Raw genomic sequence first — 9,979 nt, 5'->3', positions numbered from 1 at the left:
GGCAGAGGCACTGAAGTCTCTAAGGAACATGGGAAGCCCAACCAGGACTGACTGGGAGATGAAACAATGAATATGCTAAAAACGGAGCGTTTCTTTCACGCCACAACAATCAGCCCCTCCCTGGGCTTTCACTCGGAAGCCTGAGCAGTTTCTGGGCACCTGGACACCTCACGCGCCGGTACCCACCGCCACTCTTCCAGGAAGCTGGTCTCCTTGGCCATCTTCTAACACCTTCCAGGACACCAAGCTCTGTTACAAACCGAGGGGCTCTGCTGTGTTTGGTTTTTAAAAAATTGTTCATGTTTTAATTCTGGTAAAATATACGTAACATAAAATGCACCATTTTAAAATGCAGAGTTCAGTGGCATTAAGTACCTTCTCACTGTTGTGCAGTTGCTGGTGCATCACCATCCATCCAAAGAATTCTGGGGGCTTCCCTGGTGGCGCAGTGGTTGAGAGTCCACCTGCCGATGCAGGGGACGCGGGTTCGTGCCCCGGTCCGGGAAGATCCCACATGCCGCGGAGCGGCTGGTCCCGTGAGCCATGGCCGCTGAGCCTGCGCGTCCGGAGCCTGTGCTCCGCAACGGGAGAGGCCACAGCAGTGAGAGGCCCGCGTACCGCAAAAAAAAAAAAAAAAAAAAGAATTCTGGTTGTCTCGCAAAACCGAAACTCTGTACCGGCCAGAAACGCTACTGCCCGTTCCCTCTCCCCCAGCCCCCCGCAACCACCACTCTCCTTTCTGCCTCTGTGAAGCTGACTCCTCTTGGTGCCTCGTATAAGTGAAATCACATATTATTTGTCCTTTTGTGACTGGCTCATTTCATTTCGCAAAACGTCTTCAAGGTTCGTCCATGTTGCAGTCTGTATCACAATTTCCTTCCTTTTTATATCTGAATAATAGTGCGTTGTACGTATAGACCACGTTTTGTTTATCCATTCATCTGCTGAAGGACACTTGGGTTACTTCCATCTTTGGCTATTGTGCATAACGCTGCTCTGAACACGGGGATGCGAATGTCTGTTCCAATCCTTGCTTTCAAGTCTTTGGGGCATATGCCCAGAGGGGGAATTGCTGGATCACATGGTGGTTCCAGTTTCAATTTTTTGAGGAACCACTATCCTATTTTCCACACTGGCTACACCAATTTACGTTCCCACCAAGAGTGCCCAAGGGTTCTAACTTCTTCACATCCTCACAAACGCTCCTTATCTTCTATTTTTGTTTGTTTGATAATGGCCATCCTAACCAGCGTGGAGTGGTTGCAGTTGCATTTTTAATGCCAATGTTCAAACCACCAGCACCAATTGAGACAGGCTGGGACCTGGGACCCTTTACCAGAGTGCTTGCCCCAGACAAGCGTCTCCCAGAGCATCAATACAAAGAAACTATTGACATAAGGGACTACACGTAACTGCATGCACATGCAGCTGGGGCAAATTATGAACAAGAAGATTCAAAACCGCCAAAACCCAACTGCCGCTTCTGAGGAGCTAGGAGCAAAAGCAGGGTCCTGCACACGACCCCTGCGCAAGGCACCACCAAGGGGGTGGGCACGCCACCTAAGCCCCGCCCCCCCCAGCCCGACAGCCCGCCCTCCTCGGAGAGCAAGCAAGGAGACCTGTTACCTGTTTTCGCTCCCTCTTGCTGTAGCTCGAGTCCCAATAGAGCCTTGCCTGAATTCCTCCTCTGGAGTCTTATCAACTTCTATTGATTAAAGAGTCCAGGGACCCAGGTGGGTTGCACAATGACCTCTCAAGCATCGCACCTCGTAGATGGGATGCCTAAAGAGCAGTCTTCCAAGGGAAACTCTGCCCCTCCTCACCTCCGTGGCCCCGCCTCCCCCCCACCTGAAGAGCATAACCTGGCCCCCTGGGTCCGAGGCCTGCAGGGACAGGAGTTTGTGACACAGGGCTTGAGTACCATCCTAAGTGATTGAGGGCACCTGCTTTGCGGGCAGCCTGCACCGTCAGTTCACAAATGACCTGAGGAGAACATCTAGGTGTTTTCTGAAACCCTAACCATTCTTACGAGTCTCTCGACTTATTCAAGTCCTAGAAACTCTAATTTACTAAATGGTGACCTGAAACTTGAAGGTGCAGATATGCTGAGGGGTCTAAGTGAGAAAGAAATAGAGTCCTGCTATGCAATGCTCTAAAAACACTGTGTGTGCTGTGGTGTTTTGTTTTTTTAAAAAAATATTTTTAGAATTATTTAAAAATATTTATTTTGATTTTTTTCTCTTATGCAAGGGAAAATACATCAAAAATTTTCTTTCGGAGGAAAGGGGTGACCATTTAGGCCTTCTTGGGTTCTAATCACAAACACTCCCCCTTCATTTTTCTATTTCACTCATTGAACTTTTTCAGAAAGTATTTCTTTCTTGAGAAATACTCCTTAAAACTTAAAAAAGGAAGTAATCAGCTATCTACTAGTTATTCACCTTCTAAAACGAAATGTTTTAGGACTGGTTTCAATTATTTTCCTATTTATGAAGCGCTACAAACCCATGAGTTCATCAGTCCCAAGGGCTGATGATCGTTTTCTTTCCAGCTTTTTCTTCCTCTATTTAAATGGCCAGAAGTGAATTTCTCAAATGTGGAATGCGTTGTTAGAGCTAAAAACTGCTTTGCTTTAAGTTAGGAAACATCCCATTCTGGATCGCACACTGAGAGAAAACATTTCCTCTCCTGGCCTAGCCCCCGTGCTTTCAGATGTATATGTAAACCCAGGCCCACCAACAAGCCCCTCGGTGGAGGGCAGGCTGGATTGCTTCCCACGGGAAGCGTGACCAACAGGGGAGGCCCCAAGGTGGGAAACCCACACTGCCCCATCGTGTGTGCGTGTGTGTGCGTGTCCAGTCCCATCCCAGCCAGCATGAAGAGGCGCTGGTCCTGCGTGTGAACGGCTGTCCTTTTGAACCTTTTACCAGGGCCCCGGAGGCGCAGGCGGTCGCCCCTGGCACTTGGTCCGAGGTCCTGGGGACAGCAGCCGAGGGAGCCACGCTCCCCTTCCTCACCCCCCTCGCCCCTCCCATCCGCCGGGGCGGTCCCGGTCCCGCCGCGGTCCCGCTCACCACTCGATGATGCCGCCGTGCAGGCCCCGGCCACGCCCCGGCAGCCCGCGCCGCCCGATGCGGAGGCCGGCACGCCCTCGACCATGGCTGGACCCGCCCGCGGCACCGAGGCGACGAGCGGGCGGAGGCGCCGCACCGTCCGGCCGCCGCCGCTCCTGGGTGTTTACTTTAGAGCCGGGCGCGCGGGGGCCTAGGGGGGCGCATGGGGGCGTAGGGGACCGGCCGCGAACGTGAGCGGGGCGGGGCAGGGCCACGTGGCGGCGTGGGGCGCGGGGTCGGAGGAGGGCGGGAGAGCTCGTTTGGGGGCGGAGCTAGGGCGCGTGCGGGGCAGCCTGGGGGCCACGCGGGCCTCGGGATGGCGTCGGGCCACGCCCTGCACCTGCTGTGCGGGTTTGGGAGGCGGTGTCCTCTCTCACAGGATCAAAAGCTCATAGGACAGAAACACAAGTGCCGCTCTTACAAGCAGTCCAACAGGGAAACAACAAAGAAAAACCAACGGACGCACACATTTTAAGTCAGGTTACGGTGTTTGGTGAGCGGTGGTCGTCAACCTGACCGCACTTTGGAATCACTTGGGCACCTTTCAAAAACATCACTGCCCCAGCGCCACCCCTAGAGGGTCTGAGGTCTGAGGGGTTTGGCCTATACAAACCTGATTAAAAAAAAAAAAATTATTTATTTATTTGCCTGCACTGGGTCTTAGTTGCGGCATGCGGGATCTAGTTCCCTGACCAGGGATCCAACCCGGGCCGCCTAAATTGGGAGCACGGAGGCCTAACCACTGAACCACCAGGGAAGTCCCAAACCCCGTGTTTATAAGCTGCCCTGGAGGTTAGTGATGCTAACGTGCGCCCGGTGGTGAGACCCACTGGTCTTGGGAGTTTCAGCGTGGCTGGGTCAGGACTTCTGAGAGGCTGAGCCGGGGTGAGAGCTCCTGCCCTAGATGAGTCCCCAGGTCTGCAGCCCGGCCTTGGTGGTCCTTGCCTTCAAGAGCTATTTAGTTAATGCGTTGCTGTGAGACTGAGCTGCTTATTCTCTCCTAACCGCCCTTCTCTGGCGGGGTATGTGTGATTGTTCACACACAGGCAAGTGGCGTGAGCACGAGCTCAGTCAGGCCACTGTTACTTGGACTGCTGACTGGTTGAGAGCCTCTGGTAAGGATTTCTTCATCTAGATTAAAAACACGGGTGGGAGGGAGGGAGATGCAAGAGGGAAGAGACATGGGGACATATGTATAACTGATTCACTTTGTTATAAAGCAGAAACTAACACACCATTGTAAAGCAGTTATACTCCAATAAAGATGTTAAAGACAACAACAACAACACATTCGACAACTGAACAACAACAGCCCACTTAAAATTTGGGCAAGGGACTTGAATGAATGGGTTCGCCTGAAGAAGACATACAAACGGCCAATAAGCATATGAAAAGATGCTCAATGTCATTAGTCATTAGGGAAATGCAGATCAAAACCACAATGAGATACCATTCCACATTCATTGAGGTTGCAATTTTTTTTTAAAGAGTAATGATAAAGAAGATGTGGAATATATATATATATATACATATATATATATAGTGGAATATTACTCTGCCATGAAAATTAAATCTTGCTTGCGACAACGTGGATGGACCTACAGGGTGTTATGCTAAGTGACATAAGTCAGACAAAGAGAAATACTGTATGATTTTGCTTGTATATGGAATCTAAAAACAAATGAACAAACACAACTAAACAGAAACAGTCATAGATACAGAGAACAAATGGGTGCTTGCCAGAGGGAAGGGCACTGGGGGGAGGAGAGAAATAAGTAAGGGGGATTAAGAGGTATAAAGTTCCAGTTACAAAATAACTGGAACTTCATGGGTATGAAATGTAGTGTGGGGAATGTGGTCGATTGTTATGTGATATCTTTGTCTGCTGACAGATGGTAGTTGGGCTTATCATGGTGATCATTTTGAAATGTATAGAAATATCGAATCACTATGTTTTGTACCAGGAACTAACATAGTGCTGTTATGTTATACTTAACAATTATATTATACTTCAAAGTCAATTATACTTCAAAAACAAACAGACAAACTCATAAATCAGAGTTGTGGTTCCCAGAGGCCGGCGGTGGAGGGGTGGAGACTGGATGAAGGTGGTCAAAAGGTACAAGTTTCCAGTTATAAGAGAAATAAGTACTAGGGATGTAATGTACAACATGATTAATATAATTAACACTGCTCTTCGTTATATATGAAAGTTAAGACAGCAAATCCAAAGAGTTCTCATCACAAGGAAAAAGGTTTTTTTTTCCATTTCTTTAATTTTGTTACCTGTATAAGATGATGGATACTCACTACATTTGTGGTCATCATTTCATGATGTACGTAAGTCAAGTCATTATGCTGGACACAAAGTTATACAGTGCTGTATGTTAATTATGGGTCAAGAAAGTTGGAAGAAAAAGAAAAACAAAAAAGTAAGTGTTGATGAGGATGTGAAGAAATTGGAATGGTGTTCATTGCCGGTGGGAACGTAAAATGGTGCAGCTGCTATAAAAACAGGCAGTTTCTAAAATAATTTAAAATAGAATGACCATACGATCCACCAATTCCACTTCTGGGTATGTACCCTAAAGAATTGAAAGCCGGGACTTGAATAGATACTTGTAATTTGTACCCACACGTTCATAGCAGCATTAGCCACAATAACCAAAAGATGAAAGCAACCCACTTGTCCATCAACCAATGTCTGGATAGACAAAATGTGGTAGATACACACAACGGATTATTATCCACTCTTAGGAAGGAAGGAAATTCTGATAATCTGACACAGACTGCAACATGCAACCTCAAAGACATTATGCTACGTGCAGCGAGCCAGATGCAAAAGGATGATTCCGTTATATGCGGTACCCGGGCTTGTCAAACTCATAGAGGCAGAAGGAATGGTGGTTACCAGGGGCGGGGGGAGGAGAGAATGGAGAGTTGTTTAATGGGTACAGAGTTTCAATTGGGGATGATGAAAAAGTTCTGGAGATTAATAGTGGCAATAGTTGCATCACGATGTAAAAGTACTTAATGCCACTGAATTGTACACTTAAAAAATGGTTAAAATCTCAAATTTTATATTCTATGTGTATTTTACCAAAATTTAAAAAAATCTCAGAACAAAACAGAAATCCAGCCACCACCAATAACACCATATGCACATCTGACAACCACTTCTGGAAGCAGGGCAGAGATTCAGTCCACAAATAGTGTTGACTGCCTTCCATGTGACAGCACTGGGATGTAGTTGTCAGGGAGGACCTCAAAGGTCCACCCCAGCATCAGGGCATCAGGGGTTAGGCTCCAAGGGCAGTCCCAGGGGAGACATCACAGGACGTTCACTGCAGAGCCTGAGGCTTGAGTTTTGACAGGTCACTGGAGCCAACCCTAGATGGTACCTGGCTCTCCTTTGGGGAGCTGTGCCAGGGATCACCCTGGTCCTGAAACTTGGGGAGGTTTTTCTGGGGGCGGGTAGTGGTGGGATGGGCGGGTACTTGGGAAGGACTTGTAATTAACAAGCGATGGCGGCTGCTCTCTGCCCTATTTCTCTTCTCAGCTGAATGTCCTATATTTTAGGGCTGGCTGCTTTAAAAAGCCATCCAGTAGGGGACAGCTGACCCCACGTCAGCCCCTCTCAAGCCAGGAACCAAGGGTAACGATGTCTGGAGAGACTCCTTCGTACCCGGCAAGGATGGGACGCCAACTGCGTGGGTAAGAAACAGGTTAGCAGCAGCCAGTTGCAGGCAGTGCCCGGAGACTATGCTGGGGAAAGCAGAGAGGCCACAGTGACGGAGGACCCGCAGTGATCTCTGCTGGGGAAAGCAGAAAGGCCACAGTGACGGAGGACCCGCAGTGATCTCTGCTGGGGAAAGCAGAAAGGCCACAGTGACGGAGGACCCGCAGTGATGGAGAAAGGAGGCCACAAGGTAAAATGATACGGCAGGTCCTCCAAGGCAGCCCTCTTGAGACCAGCCCTTCTCTGGTTGTTTCTAGAAGAGGTGGCAGGATCCTCAGGGCCTTGGGCAGAAGCCCCGTGAGGCCCCTTCATGGGCTTTGCTTTGGCCTGAGTGCTCACCCCCCAGCAGTGGGCGTCCTTCTCAGTAGCCTGTGGAAGCCGAAAGCATGGCTCCTTCCATCCCTCTTGCTGGTCCTGCAGCAATTCCCTGCCACCCAAGAAACTCCCCAAGATGCCTACCCATTTCCACAGGGATTGGAAATAAACAAGAGAAGAGCTTACCGTTATTTAAGGCCAACCTGTGGTCCTGTTATGTCACTGCTGATTACGTAAAATTTGCATGTTTACTGAGCCCCAGTCAGCACGAGGCACTGGGACAGACCCTGGAAATACAATGGGACACCAGGGCCCTCTGGCTGACCACTGGTCTCTCTGCTGTTTACTGCATCAAATATAAGATGCTATGAAACGCAAACATCACCTCACCTTGCTCCAGAGCTGTTGAGGGCTGGTGGTTAGAGGACTATAAAAATGAGGCCACTGGGTCAATTTCACACCCTCCACCTGAAGGACTGGTTAATTTCACCCATAGCAGGTAACAGCTGGTGTCCCTAGTTTAACCAGCCCTCTTACAGATGCAGCCTCCGGGTAGGTACATACTAGCACAATAACACTCTTAGATTTATTCGCAACTTCTGCCTTCCTGATGTGCTGGATGTGCAAAGGACGTTTACCTCTGCACGTGATTCTTCTACTAGCAGCATAATTAAGGCTTTCATTTGGGTTGAGCAAATAGCCACATAGACTACTAAGTAGAATTAGGTATAAAATCCATTTTCTTTTCAAAGCATGTTTCATTGCAACTGACATAACAAGAATTTTCATGAGACAGCCAGACACAGGTATATGCTCTTTTGTACCTGAAAAGTCCAGCCTCCCTCTAATTCACATTCAGCATCTTCACTCAAAAGGTCCTATATCATTACAAGGGAAAAGAAATCTTAAAGTTTATATCAAAAGATTTCCAATTCCTGATGTCACATTTTGTGCCCACAAAGCTTTTTCTCCCTCTTCCAGAGAATATATCTCTTTTAGCTGAACATCAATTTCTTTTGCCTACTTCAGTCTACTTGGTTTCTAGATGATCCAATTAGCCTCATTTCACCTTTTAAAAGGGCACCAGCTGTGCCTTACCCTCACACAAAACCATCTCGATCCGGGGTGCTTAATTTCATTCAATCCTTGCAATTAGTCACTTTCTGTGGATGTACCAGGTGTCTCCAGGCAATAGATGTATTTTTTAAAATACAGCTAATGAGTCTAATGTATCTAGTCAAGAATGTAGAGTGTAGTTAGCATCTGTATGCACAGGGAATTATAGAGAACAGACAGCTGTATGTTCCACTTTTGCTTGGAAGAGACCTTTTAAGATCACTGGGCTCTAAACTAATAAGCCGTGGAGACTTTCAGACTATGCCGGAGCAAAACGATCTCATTGGAGAGATTCCAAATCACTATCATATGTTAAAATTTTCCTTGGTCTAGATTCGCCTTCCGAGTGTCTGGCTCACGTTCTAGTTGAAATTGATGGGGACACGACATTTACAGGCATGTGAGTGATGGGCAAATCCAGCTTCACATCAAGCGCATCTCTGCCATTTCCTGATCTGAAATCCATGATCTGGAGCATTGCAGGGATGCACCACTTCTGCACAACTTGTTTTCCACCGATCCACGGTTTTCCTTCCTCCCATTGCGCAGAGGTCACGTGAAAGGCGGGCCACATGGTATGTGACGGATGGTATTATCTACTGGGAACTCTGAGAACTTGTGGAATAAGAAAGAACAGGCTTCATTCATCACTGAATGCTTGTAGAGTAACACGGTTGAACTCTTCTGTTACATTAAAAGTGGGATTTTTTTTTCTGGAAGTCTGATAGAAAACCAAGCGAAAACAAAAATGCAAAGTGGTTTCCTTGTTTGCAAAGGAACAGTAGGAACTTAATAAGTCCTCTTGTTAGGCTGTCACAAAACCTCAAAAGGCACTTGTCCAAATCATGATTGTATGCAAAATCATAAATCATACCCTGATTCATTTAATAACTTTCCAAGAGAATGGGCAAAGGCACATTAAGTAATTACTTTGGAAATACTATTTTAAAGGTTTTCATGAGCATGGAGGAATTCATTTTTTAAGGCAGTTTTAAAAATGGTAGCATGAGCTGACTTTCTGACGTGACGAACCTTCATCTTTCCTAACAGTTTACATTATTCTTTGGTAAAAACATACTCTGACAGCTGCTTGGTCCTCACTGCTCTGCATGGAATTATCTCATGATCTCCTTACCATGAAATGAATTTCACTAAAGCATCCCCAAACAAAGTCGATGTTTGACTTATCTTTCTGAAAGCTGCTGAAGGATAGTAGACACCTTTCAATTGGTTGTGCGACCCCCTCCTGCTAATTTCACAATTGGAATTCCCCAGCAGGGAGAGGCAAGAAGCTGCTTTATAAAGAACATCTGCCTGGATGCTTTGTTACCGAACAAAGGTAAACATCCCAATACGTGCCAAAAGATTGTTAAAGTCTGTTTGATGAAAAGAAGCATGTCTTCACCTGGGTTAAAAAACCACTAACATTTAGACCCCAAAGAGCCAGTCCCAGACCTAAACAGTTTGTCAAGATCATCATTCTCAAATATAATTTTCATGTGTCATCGCTGTTCCAGAAGTTTAGAAGCTTGCCCAGTGCCTCTCAGCCTCGTCTACGTGCAGTTGAGCCATCCAGGGAGATCCATCGCCCACCTGCCTCTGATAATTCCCACCCCCGGCAACCCCACCCTCGCCCAGACCGCTCAGCTGGGCAACACTTCTTAGAACCTTGACCAGGAAGCAGATGAACCGAGGG

At 47.3% G+C, this 9,979-nt stretch overlaps 1 long non-coding RNA gene across 1 annotated transcript; it reads left to right on the top strand.

The window, feature by feature from the left end:
- The first annotated feature begins 3,389 nt into the window (after positions 1–3,389).
- On the top strand, positions 3,390–9,178 carry LOC113632020 (uncharacterized). The gene is made up of 3 exons (XR_003437619.1): positions 3,390–3,700; positions 6,693–7,042; positions 8,617–9,178. It is a non-coding gene; the product is annotated as an uncharacterized LOC113632020 (long non-coding RNA).
- The last annotated feature ends 801 nt before the right edge of the window (positions 9,179–9,979 follow it).

This window comes from Aethalodelphis obliquidens, unplaced genomic scaffold (assembly GCF_003676395.1).
Source record: "Aethalodelphis obliquidens isolate GAN/ISIS:26980383/991018 unplaced genomic scaffold, ASM367639v1 scaffold35, whole genome shotgun sequence".
Lineage (NCBI taxonomy): Eukaryota > Metazoa > Chordata > Mammalia > Artiodactyla > Delphinidae > Aethalodelphis > Aethalodelphis obliquidens.
The sequence above is the reverse complement of the archived record's forward strand: the minus strand, read 5'-3'. Positions and strand labels throughout refer to the sequence as shown.